Here is a 12,678-nt window from a genome sequence, read left to right as displayed (position 1 = left end):
GGCATTTGTAGCCATGTTATTTTTTACTCGTTGTTGTTATTCACTGTGTATTTATTATTCATGTCATTATTTAGATTTTTTATTTTGAATCTTTATTTTTACATCCAACATATAATTTGTTAACTCGTCAAAGTTAATAGGCTATTTACTATATTGTGAAAGCGATATTGAATCGTGGTTGGTTGCCAACGCAACCAAATATCAACATTTATCAACAAATATCAACATTTGAAGGAGATGTATCTTCTTTGTCTATAATAATTCATAATTGATATGTTAGATTTTAGGTTGAGATGGAGACATCAATCTAAGTTAAAGAATAAATTAAACTTAAATCCACTTTAAATAACGTTTTATTTTATCTTCTTTAACTTAGATTTTTGGTTGAGACGTGAATCTAACATATACAATCTTAAATTCTAGATTCAATTTGACCTCAAACAAAGCTTGAAACCCTAGGCCTTGTTTATTTTGTTAATTGTACATTTTTGTTGATGAATCCTGGCTTGAATTGAAACAATAGCTGTTGATTATTTTGAAAATGCTATATAGTCCTATAAGCATCATTGATGATATATGAGTGGAGTATGGTCACATTTCAGTTGCTCTGTTAATTAAACCTTCCCTTTTGAAATGACTTTACAGCAACAGTGAATCTATTTAGTGGAGATCTCTCAACACACATTCTCACGATGTGACGGGGTAATAGCCCGAGACAAATATCAGAGCTAATCAGGGCTGGGCTTGGTTGAAACTCTGAATGGGAGACCAAAGGGATATATAGATCAATCATCCAGTAGGAGGTGCTGCCCAGCCTTTAGTTTTTTTCTGATAGTGGATATAAAACGTTGAAGATCTGATGTCATTTCAAAGGTACAAAATCAACATATTTTATATGTTTTGTCTATGTTGAAAATTGGTAACCATGATGACATAATCCTGTGGTTGAAATTTCACCCTCAAAACAATTGTTGATGTTGATGACTTTTTGCAAATCCAATGTATTTTACACAGAAATTCCACATCACAATATGTTGATAAATTCTGTTAAAACAATGTTGATTCAACCATTTTGTGCCCAGTGGGCAGTGTGTAGGTGTGTGTGTGTGTTGTGATAATCTCTCTGTAAGTTCCTGTTGCTGAGTGCTAACTGTGATCTGAGAGAGAGCGAGAGAGAGACATGTTTCCCGTGCCAATAAACCCCTTTGAATTTAATTGAGAGACAGAGAGATAGAGCCACAGGGAGAGAATGAGAGAGAGGGAAATATACTACCGTTCAAAAGTTTGGGGTCACTTAGAAATGTCCTGGTTTTGAAAGAAAAGCAAATTTGTTGTCCATTAAAATAACATCAAACTAATCAGAAATACAGTGTAGACATTGTTAATGTTGTAAATAGATATTGTAGCTGGAAACAGCTGATTTTTAATGGAATATCTACTTACATAGGTGTACAAAGGCCCATTATCGGCAACCATCAATCCTGTGTTCCAATGGCACGTTGTGTTAGCTAATCCAAGTTTATAATTTTAAAAGGCTAATTGACCATTAGAAAAACCTTTTGAGATTATGTTAACACAGCTGAAAACTGTTATGCTGATTGAAGAAGCAATAAAACTGTCCTTCTTTAGACTAGTTGAGTATCTGGAGCAATCGCATTTATGGGTTCGATTACAGACTCAAAATGGCCAGAAGTAAAGAACTTTCTTCTGAAACTCATCAGTCTATTCTTATTCTGAGAAATGAAGGCTATTCCATGCGAGAAATTGCCAAGAAACTGAAGATCTCGTACAACGCTGTGTACTACTCCCTGCACAGAAGAGCGCAAACTGGCTCTAACCAGAACAGAAAGAGGAGTGGGAAGCCCCGGTGCACAACTGAGCTAGAGGACAAGTATATTAGAGTGTCTAGTTTGAGAAACAGACGCCTCACAAGTCCTCAACTGGCAGCTTCATTAAATAGTACCCGCAAAACACCAGTCTCAACGTCAACAGTGAAGAGGCGACTCCGGGATGCTGGCCTTCTAGACAGAGTTCCTCTGTCCAGTGTCTGTATTCTTTTGCCTATATTAATCTTTTATTTTTATTGGCCAGTCTGAGATATGGCTTTTTCTTTGCAACTCTGCCTAGAAGGCCAGCATCCCGGAGTCGCCTCTTCACTGTTGACGTTGAGACTGGTGTTTTGAGGGTAATATTTAATGAAGGACATTTATAAATGAACTTTTGAATGGTGGTATATATATATATATAATGTATGTATGTGCATATATATATATATATATATATAATATATATATATATATATATATATGTATGTATATATATATATAATGTATGTATGTATATATATATATATATATAATGTATGTATGTGCATATATATATAATGTATGTATGTGTATGTATATATATGTATATATATATATATATATATATATATATATACAATGCTCAAAAAAAATAAAGGGAACACTTAAACAACACAATATAACTCCAAGCCAATCACACTTCTGTGAAATCAAACTGTCCACTTAGGAAGCAACACTGATTGACAATAAATTTCACATGCTGTTGTGCAAATGGAATAGACAACAGGTGGAAATTATAGGCAATTAGCAAGACACCCCCAATAAAGGAGTGGTTCTGCAGGTGATAACCACAGACCACTCAGTTCCTATGCTTCCTGGCTGATGTTTTGATCACTTTTGAATGCTGGCGGTGCTTTCACTCTATTGGTAGCATGAGACGGAGTCTACAACCCACACAGGTGGCTCAGGTAGTGCAGCTCATCCAGGATGGCACATCAATGCGAGCTGTGGCAAGAAGGTTTGCTGTGTCTTTCAGCGTAGTGTCCAGAGCATGGAGGCGCTACCAGGAGACAGGCCAGTACATCAGGAGACGTGGAGGAGGCCGTAGGAGGGCAACAACCCAGCAGCAGGAACGCTACCTCTGCCTTTGTGCAAGGAGGAGCATGAGGAGCACTGCCAGAGCCCTGCAAAATGACCTCCAGCAGGCCACAAATGTGCATGTGTCTGCTCAAACGGTCAGAGGCATTGATGCTATGGACTGGCCCGCCCGTTCCCCAGACCTGAATCCAATTGAGCACATCTGGGACATCATGTCTCGCTCCATCCACCAACGCCACGTTGCACCACAGACTGTCCAGGAGTTGGCGGATGCTTTAGTCCAGGTCTGGGAGGAGATCCCTCAGGAGACCATCCGCCACCTCATCAGGAGCATGCCCAGGCGTTGTAGGGAGGTCATACAGGCACGTGGAGGCCACACACACTACTGAGCCTCATAATTGCTCCCACAGTTGATTTCTTCAAACCAAGCTGCTTACCTATTGCAGATTCAGTCCTCCCAGCCTGGTGCAGGTCTACAATTTTGTTTCTGGTGTCCTTTGACAGCTCTTTGGTCTTGGCCATAGTGAAGTTTGGAGTGTGACTGTTTGAGGTTGTGGACAGGTGTCATTTATACTGATAACAAGTTCAAACAGGTGTCATTTATACAGGCAACGAGTGGAGGACAGAGGAGCCTCTTAAATAAGAAGTTACAGGTCTGTGAGAGACAGAAATCTTGCTTGTTTGTAGGTGACCAAATACTTACTTTCCACCATAATTTGCAAATAAATACATTTAAAATCCTACAATGTGATTTTTTGGATTTTTTTTCTCATTTTGTCTGTCATAGTTGAAGTGTACCTATGATGAAAATTACAGGCCTCTCTCATCTTTTTAAGTGGGAGAACTTGCACAATTGGTGGCTGACTAAATACTTTTTTGCCCCACTGTATATATACACACATACATACATTATATATATACATACATTAGATATATATATATATATACACATACATACATATATACATATATATATATATATATATATATATATATATATATATATATATATATATATATAGAAAGAGAGAGACCTTCTTGCTGAGTGCTAACTGTGATCTCTGGGCTGAGAGATTGACACAGAGCTAGAGAGAAATAAAAAGAGCGACAGGCAGCAATAGCAGTCTGAAGCTGAAAGAGAGAGAGAGGCAGTAATAGCAGCCTGAAGCTAGCTCTCACAGCCATTCCCACCCCTAATTGCATAACCATCATTAAAATGCTAATTCATAGTGTTAAAGGGGCAATTAAAAGGGTAATTAAAAATGCTTTGTTCCACTCCTCTACCTGTATGAACAGCGTGGCCATTACTGTGCTCCTTCTGATCTGGAGTATTTACATTGTGCCTACAGACTAATCCCTTCATCAAGGTTCAACTGGGAGCCAGGGTAGTGGTAGTGTGGAGCGAATCATTATAATCAGAGAGGTGCTAGAACAGGATGTGATGTCATCTCAGCTGTATTTACTGTAGTGCTCTTATTATGACACTAACATGGAAGGGGATATGATCTGATGTACTCTATCCAGCAATTTAAAGGGTGGCTGAACGCACCGATTTCCACTAGTATTTTTCTGCTGCTCATTAAGAAAAATGTGATTTTGATCTTGGGGGTGGGGTTCGATTTTTTTTGTTGAATGTATTTTATTGAACCTTTATTTAACTAGGCGAGTTAGTTAAGAACAAATTCTTATTTTACAATGATGGCCTACTCCGGCCAAACCCTCCCCTAACCCAGACAACACTGGGCCAATTGTGCTCCGCTCAATGGATGTGGTTGTGTTATGTTCGCATATCGTACCCTGGCAGTTACTGTTGTTTGTCCATCTTGAGGCACAGTAGCAACAACATAGCCACTTGACTACCACTACCTCAAAATAGTCAGAATTGATCTAAGATACTGCAATTGTTCATCTAGCTGGTGTTTAGTGCAATATTTCTCCAGTAAAAAAATGTGCATGAAAAAGTCAGTGCACTGCAGACAGTATAAACCGAGTCAACTCTTTCTGGCTGCGCTCAGAACTGATTTCTGAGAACTTGTCTACATCTTCATCATCAGCAAGCTGTCAAACTATGGTAAATAAAGCACAAGCTGTTTCATAGAGAATCATGTTACAAAGGTTGTGGTGGGACACAAGATTCTTGTGAATGGGTTTTGAATTTTGGAATATTGACAAGTGGCAGTTAGGATGCAAGTGTGAATCGTCTTATTTTCATTTTGCCCTAAACAGTGGCAGACTGTGGTCTCTATCAAACACGTCAGCAAGTGGTCACTCCATAAGGTTTCCCCTATTATGGGATGGTTATTTGTAACATCTGTCAATGGTACATGCCTATGATTAAGAAAATATGGAAAAAAGACAAGAAAAAAAAAATAATAAGAAGAAGAATTAATAATAAAAATAGTTTAGTCCCCCAAATGTTTGGTGGTGGAGGGGGGTTGAAAAAAAAGAAGTCTTAGGGGCCTAGTGTTCCTTCAACATAACATTGGCGACGTGTTGTCTTATGTAAACAAGTCAGAGTCCGAGGCACTGCCTAATAGACAGGTCTGTCTCACTGTCTGGAGGCTACGATTGGATAGAGCACAGTCAGCGCAGCTGTTCATCTCATGTTAGTGGGCAAGTGGGCATGATTGTAATCCAAACCCAACCCTCAGGTAAGGCGTGACAACCTCAGTTACACAAATCTCACAAAAACATACTGCCTTTATCACCAAAATGATTCTTCCTACACTTTTTTGTAAACGTTGGCACTGGAATAAATGTTTCTGACTAATATTGATGCCACGTGCCGTTTTCAATTAGAGAAGTCGTTTTTTTGCATTCATTTGCTATTTAATAAGCCACAGTCATACAGACTGAAGATATACACTGAGTGTACAAAACATTAATATTGAGTTGCAGCCTCTTTTGCCCTCAGAATAGCCTCAATTCATTGGGACATGGACTCCACAAGGTGTTGAAAGTGTTCCACCGGGATGATGACCCATGTTGACTCCAATGCTTCCCACAGTTGTGTTAAGTTGGCTGGATGTCCTTTGGGTGGTGGACCATTCTTGATCCACACGGGAAAGTGTTGAGCATAAAAAACAGCAGTGTTGCAGTTCTTGACACAAACTGGTGCGCCTGGCACCTACTACCATACCTCTTTCAAAGAAACTTAAATATTTTGTATTGTACAATCCATATACAATCCATGTCTAAATTGTCTCAAGGTTTAAAAATCCTTATTTAACCTCTTCCCCTTCATCTACACGTATTGAAGTGGATTTAATAAGTGACATCAATAACGGATCATAGCTTTCACCTGGATTCACCTGTTCAGTCTATGTCATGGAAATACTTCATGTTTTGTACACACAGTGTATAGTAGGTTTCATGTTTATAGTGTCTTTGGCTCGGCCAGAAGAACATGGTTTCAGTTTCACCAAGCAATTGTTTCATAAAACCCACATCTTTCAAGATTCTTCCAACGTTAGTTACAGTATAATGACAAACCAACATCTTCAGATGTCTTCCAACAATAGTGTATAATAATAATCCAGCATCTTCAAAACCAGAGAAGACCAGATTTGAACTGGAACACACTGATGTTCAACACAATTGCATTTTGGCGTAGAAGCAGAAAATCAGCTGTGGCACCAGCTAATGTAAATAGTTAGTGTTTGTGTGTACAGTGTACTGCAGCTGCCAGGATTCCCATCTGGGATTCTTTCAATCCTATGTTCAGTAAAAGTATGTTATTAGTTGATATCATATACAATTCTATAAAAAAAACTCTTTATTTATCCATTAAAAAGTCCACTGTTGATCCCGACACTGTTGATGAACATTAGCTGCAGATGAGAGAAGACCAGCAACTAGAATGAGAAATGATGGATTCGCTCCAGCTTGCTAGCTGCCGATGCTGCAGGCCAACTTGCTTTCAGGGCTGGTGAAGTGTCAGTGGTTTAATTTTATAGTGTGTAGTTTTCCCTGATTTCCCTCAGGAACGGAGCGCTGCCGGTAGAATGGAGAAACATCTGCTGCCACTCAGAGAGATACATATAAAAACCATCATTTCCATCAGCATTGCTACAGCAGAGTGAGGACAGAGAGCCAAGCAGCACATTAGAATGCCTGCCTGTCTCCTGTCTCTGTCTGATGCTGACTCCTGGGGATAGGCAGGAATGAAACCCATTAAATGATCCTGTGTTGCCAGAACCCAGAGGCAATGCGGGATAAGGTAGCCTATCTCACAAACCAGTGTACAGTAGTTTATGAAGTCTACAGATTATATGTCATGATCTTATTAACGTATGCTGTATTACCTTGATTCATACATAATATCAGGTGGGTATTTTCTGCACCTCTTTTATTTTAATAACATGTTGTACGTGTACCGGTATGCAGAATTACTCAGTATATGAGGTTGCACTGTGTCCCTAACCACATAAGAGGCAGTATTGCAGAAAGACAATTTAGAAAAATATTTTCCATTCTGGTATCATAAACAACTTTAATCATGTCATTTCTCTGTAGTCTGATTGTGTTGTTTGGCTTTATTGTTTTTTGATTGTATTTCTTGACAGTTTTTGTCTCTGTTTTCCATTTGATATTTATCTGCTGTAGGCTACTTTACATGGCGCATAATGTATTTCTTACTGTGGAGCTGAATTGAAGTCATTTTGTCTGTCATGTCTGCTATCATTTCTTGCAAATGAGATGGAGGAGCCTTCAAGTCATTATATGATAATGAAGCAATAGACTGTGAAATGTAACATGTACAAAGAGAGAAAAGCAAACAATGACCTTCACTGAGAATGAAGTTAGACATGTCTCTATTGATCATCTGAGTCCAGAGCAAAGACTGCCCCTGGGATATCTCACTGTCTGTCTGTACATCCCTCTTTTGTTTCTCTGTCTTTCTTTCTTTCAGCTTAGATTCTGTATCCATTTCTCTCTGAGATCACACGCCTTTGGAACCATGGGATGTTTGAGTAAGAGCTGCTGCCATACTTGAGGTTGCTCACTCTACCCCTCCTTGGCACAGGGACTCTCAACCCGAACCCAAACCTCTCTATTGGCGGTCCAGAGATGCGTTAGCAAATGTCAGATTGGTCATGGCTGCAGATTGGGGAGAGAGGAAAAGGTAAAACAAACAGACAGCTGTTTCCAATTATGGTTTTACTAGGCGCTGATGGGCCAGTAATTACAGGATTAGAGATGTGTAACTGCACACAGCTTTGGGTCCTGCTCTGCTCTGGGAGTTCTTCTGGGGGGAGGGAATGGCTGGGTCCAGCCAAACAGCCCAAACAGTGATGTTTGCACATTACTGCAATGGGCCTCTTAACGTCACTCATTGTGTCCGTTGGCCAGGAAGCTGCTGAGGCGGTGGCTGTGCCATTTGAGTGGTTTCACAGTGTGGGAAAGAGGCCGGCGGGAGGATGGCAGGCAGCAGGCTCTGGTCAGGTTACTAGCAGCAGATACACCTACTTCTGTCTCTCTGTTCGAATCCAGGCTGCATCACATCCGGCCGTGATTGGGAGTCCCATAGGGTGGCGCACAATTGGCACAGCGTCGTCCGGGTTTGACCGGGGGTAGGCCATCATTGTAAATAAGAATTTGTTCATAACTGACTTGCCTAGTTAAATAAGGTTACACACTGTGAGAGAGGTGAGAAATCAGAGCCGTGAGGGTCCATCATGATAATGCCAGATGGGATGACCATTTGACGTTTTCTGTCTGGCCTGTGAATTCAGGGGCATATCGATCATAATCATGCTCCTTCTGGTCTACTACAAACAACACTGTAAAAAATGACTCTTTGGGTCAACCTAAAAAAAATGACTTAAAGTGGTTACAATTAAATAAGTTGGGTTTTCTCAATTGAAAACCAAGTATATGATTCAATCGATGTCAATTGTTGTATTTGATTATTAACAAACCTATTTTTCAAGTTACAACTTATTTCTTTCAACATTGAACTTACGTTTCCCCTTTTGTTAAACCTAAGAAATAACATAAATACAAACTAATATCTCACATAAAAACACATTTTTCATCCTGTTCATTCAGGATAATGTATATCCAAGTCTTTACTGGTGTCAACAACTTGCCTATCTGCTTTCGCTGAACACCTTCATAGGTTATGAAACTCTCTCTCCTATTTTAAACTTTGAAATGACCTATTGTAATTTCTTCAGCAAGCAATTTAATAAATTCCCTGTAAATCAATAAATTAAGTTGGTTCAATAACATGAAATAATGACTCCAAACATATTTATTACACAAGTTTTTCAACTATATTGTAGCCAAATGTTGACTATCTTAAAACCTCTTAAGGATCTGCACCTTTTTTTCAATTTTTGCCTAAAATGACATACCCAAATCAAACTGCCTGTAGCTCAGGACCTGAAGCAAGGATATGCATATTCTTGATACCGTTTGAAAGGAAACACTTTGAAGTTTGTGTAAATGTGAAATGAATGTATGAGAATATAACACATTAGATCTGGTAAAAGACAATACAAAGAAAAACAAATTTTTGTATTGTTTTTGTACCATCATCTTTGAAATGCAAGAGAAAGGCCATAATGTATTATCCCAGCCCAGGTGCAATTTAGATTTTGGCCACTAGATGGCAAGAGTATATGTGCAAAGTTTTAGACTGATCCAACAAACCATTGTATTTCTGTTCAGAATTTCGTATGAAGACTACCAAAAATGTGCCTAGTTGGTTTATTAATCATTTTTCAAGTTCATAACTGTGCACTCTCCTCAAACAATAGCATGGTATTCAGTCGCTGTAATCTTTCCTGTTTGGCCCTGTCCGGGGGTGTCCTCGGATGGGTCCACAGTGTCTCCTGACCCCTCCTGTCTCAGCCTCCAGTATTTATGCTGCAGTAGTTTATGTGTCGGGGGGCTAGGGTCAGTTTGTTATATCTGGAGTACTTCTCTTGTCCTATTCGGTGTCCTGTGTGAATCTAAGTGTGCGTTCTCTAATTCTCTCCTTCTCTCTTTTCTTTCTCTCTCTCGGAGGACCTGAGCCCTAGGACCATGCCCCAGGATTACCTGACATGATGACTCCTTGCTGTCCCCAGTCCACCTGGCCGTGCTGCTGCTCCAGTTTCAAATGTTCTGCCTTCTTATTATTCGACCATGCTGGTCATTTATGAACATTTGAACATCTTGGCCATGTTCTGTTATAATCTCCACCCGGCACAGCCAGAAGAGGACTGGCCACCCCACATAGCCTGGTTCCTCTCTAGGTTTCTTCCTAGGTTTTGGCCTTTCTAGGGAGTTTTTCCTAGCCACCGTGCTTCTACACCTGCATTGCTTGCTGTTTGGGGTTTTAGGCTGGGTTTCTGTACAGCACTTTGAGATATCAGCTGATGTACGAAGGGCTATATATAAATACATTTGATTAATAGTTAGTGTAAATTTGACAGTGCAGTTAGATGAACAAGAATTTAAGCTTTCTGCCAATATCAGATATGTCTATGTACTGGGATTTTTTTGTTGTTACTTATGTAATCGATGTGAAATGGCTAGCTAGTTAGCGGTGGTGCGCGCTAATAGCGTTGCAATTGGTGACGTCACTCGCTCTGAGACCTTGAAGTAGTGGTTCCCCTTGCCCTGCAAGGGCCGTGGCTTTTGTGGCGCGGCCCTGCACAGATGAGGGAGGCCGCTGGTGTCTGTCAGGAGCACTAGCACTGATCTTTGTGATCCTTGGTGTCATGTAGAGTTAACAGAGGCGTGGCATTGGCAGACACATGAAGGGACAGCGATGGGTATGAACGAAGGGCTACGATCAGTCTACAGTGACTTCACTAGTGATGGTGCCCCTGTCCACTTCACTCTGATTTGTCTCTAACCTGCTTTGCCTCCACCACTTTGACCCCTCCTCTTCCCCCCTGCCCCTCTGCCCCTCCCCTCCTCTCTCCTCCTCCTTTTTTCTCTTCTCTGTGTGGAGGTGTAGGCTGAGTAGACCAGTACCGTCTGGTCGTGAGCAGGGAGATGGACAAACCTGTGACAGCCCCCCTCCAGCCCCACTGAGAACCCCCCACCCATCACACGTGGCAACAGAACCACCCCAATGGTGTCCCCCTGGATCAACTCACACCCAGAGGCCTGACATGTGGTAGAGGTCAGTGTTCAACATAGTTAGGAGGAGAGCTGGAAAGGAGCATATGTTCACAGTGACCTACATGCATGTGTACGCAGGATCACACACACACACACACACACACACACACACACACACACACACACACACACACACACACACACACACACACACACACACACACACACACACACACACACACACACACACACACACACACACACACACACACACACCAGACAATGGATGGACCAGAGAGACTCCAGCCCACATCAGCACTGCATTCCCTCATTGCCTCATTCCCCACACATTGAAACAACAACACCATAGAAACCAACTTGATTAAATCCAACATAATATGTATTAGATTTGATTGAGTCAAAGCCCTGGCCATGATCTAATTAAGTCTAATGTGTTTATATTTGTGTTGTGCTCTGGTGATTGCAGTCTCGGTGGACTGGAGAAGGCTAATGCTAACATGATGAGGCCAGTGTTTTGGCTGCTCAGCGGCTCCTGGTAATTGAGGGCTGTGAGTTAGTGCATTGCTGTTTTTGTGCTTTCGGTAAAACAAGCCGTGTAAACACAGTAGGGAGAGGTAAAGTAAGTGCTGTTTGACGAGCAGTACAGATGTAGGATCTTAATTTGATCACCCTGTCGCAGGAGAACTTTCCTGCAGTGCAGGACATTTAAAACTGGCTTCTGAAGTTTGTTATTTTCACTTTGAAATTGAAGACTTGATTTTCCCTTATGAGAAACGTTTCAACCCCTACAAAAATGCCCAATCAATATAATTCACATAATAATAATTCACATTTCCTGTTTCTGCTGGGTTATTTTCCTGCTTTAGCAAACTGGTTTTAATTAAGATCATACATCTGTAGCTACGTACCGTATCATCCCTGCTTTGGTTTTCTGTTGTTGGCTTAGATTAATTCATATTTCATTCCAGGTTAGAATTTTGGTTTCCTAGTTCTTACTTAGCACACATAATATATTTTATTTGCAAAGGGTATATTATAAATTATACCTAAACCTAACAAATACCCACCATCACCACCACCACCACCACCACCACCCCAACCATCATCATCATCATCATCACAACCATTCACAACATCAAACAGAATCTCCATCACAGGGTTATTGATGGAACCACAGTTCTGTCAGATCCTAACCCTTAATAACAGAGAGTGCTCTGCTGGACAGACTCTGTCCACTCTCTGCCTTGTAAAGTGACATTTTGCAAGGTAACCATCCTTTCTGCTCCATTGTCTCACTCACCTGTAACACATAGTCATACTTTACTGGCTTGTTACTGCCGCAGGGTTACTATTTTATTTACACTATTTGCTGTCCTGCAGTGAGTGAATTGGTAGGTTTCTCTCTGCGATGTGAAGCTCTTGAAGAAATCTTGATTTCTACACTGGTTCTATCAGGCCTAGGAAATAATTATAATCCTACTGCATCTGCTACAATCAGTTCTGAGAGGCCTACAATGCTGGGTGTATGTACTGTATATGCATTAAAAAGCATAATTGTGGTTTCATTGGCTCATACTGTACACATGTTGACATTGTTCTTAATGTGGAAATATGTTTCTATTAACAAATATATATTATTTTGACTAAACAGATTCTGCCACAACCAATTATTAAATTAAACTAGTGCTTCAGT

This window comes from Oncorhynchus kisutch, linkage group LG3 (genome assembly GCF_002021735.2).
Source record: "Oncorhynchus kisutch isolate 150728-3 linkage group LG3, Okis_V2, whole genome shotgun sequence".
In the NCBI taxonomy this organism is placed as follows: domain Eukaryota; kingdom Metazoa; phylum Chordata; class Actinopteri; order Salmoniformes; family Salmonidae; genus Oncorhynchus; species Oncorhynchus kisutch.
Note: the sequence above shows the minus strand (reverse complement) of the source record.